This window comes from Lolium rigidum, chromosome 1 (assembly GCF_022539505.1).
Source record: "Lolium rigidum isolate FL_2022 chromosome 1, APGP_CSIRO_Lrig_0.1, whole genome shotgun sequence".
Lineage (NCBI taxonomy): Eukaryota > Viridiplantae > Streptophyta > Magnoliopsida > Poales > Poaceae > Lolium > Lolium rigidum.
Window position 1 is genome coordinate 108,520,179 of NC_061508.1, and position 3,305 is coordinate 108,523,483.

Below are 3,305 nucleotides of genomic sequence, written 5' to 3' on the forward strand. Positions count from 1 at the left end.
TATAGGAGGCGGAGCCGAGGGATTCGTGTTGTACAAGTTACAAAGTCCGGGAAGGTTTCTAACTCATCCTATAAGATTACAAATAAGACTTTCTATTACAACTCTAGCTTTCCTTAATAATATCTTGGGCTTCTGAATCTTCTTATTCTTCGGGTAATGGGCCTTCAGTAAACCCCGGGTACTATCTTCGGCAGGCCCATTAGGGATGCCTATGTCACCGCCGCCATCGCGAAGCCAAGATCTGGGGGACAGGAGTCTCTGTTCCGGCACGCCGGCGGGACGGGGAAGTGCCCCCGGAAGGCTTCTCTATCGACACCACCGCCATCTTCATCAACGCTACTGTCTCCCATGAGGAGGGAGTAGTTCTCCATCGAGGCTAAGGGCTGTACCGGTAGCTATGTGGTTAATCTCTCTCCCATGTACTTCAATACAATGATCTCATGAGCTGCCTTACATGATTGAGATCCATATGCTGAGCTTTGTAATCTAGATGTCGTTATGCTATTCAAGTGGATTTTACTTATGTGATCTCCGGAGACTCCTTGTCCCACGTGTGTAAAGGTGACAGTGTGTGCACCGTGTGGGTCTCTTAGGCTATATTTCACAGAATACTTGTTCACTGAGTTATGATTTGAGTTGGATGTCTCTATGAAATTGTGGTGTGTTAGTACCTCTTATGAATGCTCAAAGTGACAGCGTGGGGTGTTTATTAGTACTTGGGAATACATCTTTAAGGTTTGCCTACATGATGAATTAGAGTTCTTTATCTTGCCAGAGAGTAATTCGGAATAGCATAGTGAAGTGCTTATTTATATTCCATTATGATTGCAATGTTGAGAGTGTCCACTAGTGAAAGTATGATCCCTAGGCCTTGTTTCCAAATACTGCAATCATCGCTTGTTTCTTGTTTTACTCGCATCTTTACTTCCTGCAATATTACTACCATCAACTGCACGCCAGCAAGCACTTTTCTGGCACCGTTACTACTGCTCATATTCATTCATACTACTTGTATTTCACTATCTCTTCGCCGAACTAGTGCACCTATACATCTGACAAGTGTATTAGGTGTGTTGGGGACACAAGAGACTTCTTGTATCGTGATTGCAGGGTTGCTTGAGAGGGATATCTTTGACCTCTTCCTCCCCGAGTTCGATAAACCTTGGGTGATCCACTTAAGGGAAACTTGCTGCTGTTCTACAAACCTCTGCTCTTGGAGGCCCAACACTGTCTACAAGAATAGAAGCACCCGTAGACATCAAGCACTTTTCTGGCGCCGTTGCCGGGGAGGTAAGGTAAAAGGCACTCATACTCCGGTCCCAGGTAACTAAGTACTTTTCTGTTGTCGTTGTGTGTGTGCTCGAAGCTATTTCATTTAGATCCTGCAATTGCATCTTTTTGTTTCTTGTTAAACACTAGTAAGGCATAATGGAAAACATCTGTGAGCTTTTTAAACTATTTCCTGAGGCAAGACATGAATGGTTTAATGCGAAAATTAAAAAACCTATGGAACCTTATTTGCATGTTAGTAGTAATATTAGTATGAACGCTTTGAACACCATTGTTGATAATGATATAGAAAATTCTAAGCTTGGGGAAGCTGGTTTTGATGAGCATGATATTTTTAGTCCCCCAACTTTTGAGGAGAAAATTTTCTTTGATGATACTTTGCCTCCCATATATGATGATTATAATGATAGTGGTCTTCTGGTGCCGCCTATTATGGAGGATAAAGTTTATTATGATTACAATATGCCTCCTATATTTGATGATGAGAATAATAATGATAGCTACTTTGTTGAATTTGCTCCCACTACAACTAATAAAATTGATTATGCTTATGTGGAGAGTAATGATACTTTTATGCATGTGAATAAGAATGCTTTATGTGATACTTATATTGTTGAGTTTGTTCATGATGCCACTGAAAGTTATTATGAGAGAGGGAAACATGGTTATATGCATCTTAATAATATTATGTTTCCCCTCTTTATGTTGAGAATTTTGAAGTTACACTGGTTTTATCTTCCTATGGTTGTTGCATTATGCTTCATGAATTTGTTTATTTACAAGATTCCTTTTCATAGGAAGTGGGTTGGACTTAAAAGTGTTTCTAATTTGCTTCTTGATGCTCTCTTTTGCTTCAATTCTTATTTCTTGCGTGAGCATCATTAAAATTGCTGAGCCCATCTTAATGGCTATAAAGAAAGAACTTCTTGGGAGATAACCCATGTGTTTATTTTGCTACTGTTTTGTTGTGTCTTGGAAGCTGTTACTACTGTAGCAACCTCTCCTTATATTTATTTTATTGCATTGTTGTGCCAAGTAAAGTCTTTGATAGTAATGTTGATACTAGATTTGGATTACTGCGTAGAAACAGATTTCTGTCTGTCACGAATTTGGGCAGGGTTCTCTGTAGGTAACTCATAAAAATCTGCCAATTTACGTTCGTGATCCTCAGATATGTACGCAACTTTCATTCAATTTGAGCATTTTCATCTGAGCAAGTTAAGTGCCCCTGGAAAATTCGTCTTTACGGACTGTTCTGTTTTGACAGATTCTGCCTTTTATTTCGCATTGCCTGTTTTGCTATGTTTGATGGATTTCTTTGTTCCATTAACTTTCAGTAGCTTTGTGCAATGTCCGGAAGTGTTAAGAATGATTGTGTCACCTCTGAACATGTGAATTTTTGATTATGCACTAACCCTCTAATGAGTTTGTTTTAAGTTTGGTGTGGAGGAAGTTTTCAAGGGTCAAGAGAGGAGGATGATATACTATGATCAAGAAGAGTGAAAAGTCTAAGCTTGGGGATGCCCCGGTGGTTCATCCCTGCATATTTCAAGAAGACTCAAGCATCTAAGCTTGGGGATGCCCAAGGCATCCCCTTCTTCATCAACAATTTATCAGATTTCTTCTCTTGAAACTATATTTTTATTCGGTCACATCTTATGTACTTTACTTGGAGCGTCTATTTGTTTTTGTTTTGTTTGAATAAATTCATGCTTGTCTGGGAGAGAGACATGCTCCGCTGTTGCGTATGAACACATGTGTTCTTAGCTTTACTCTTAATGTTCATGGCGGAGTTGAAAACCGCTTCGTTAATTGTTATATGGTTGGAAACAGGAAATGCTTCATGTGGTAATTGGTATAATGTCTTGAATAATTTGATACTTGGCAATTGATGTGCTCATATAGATCATGTTTAAGCTCTTGCATCATGTACTTTGCACCCATTAATGAAGAACTACATAGAGCTTGTTAAAATTTGGTTTGCATGATTGGTCTCTAGAGTCTAGATATTTTCT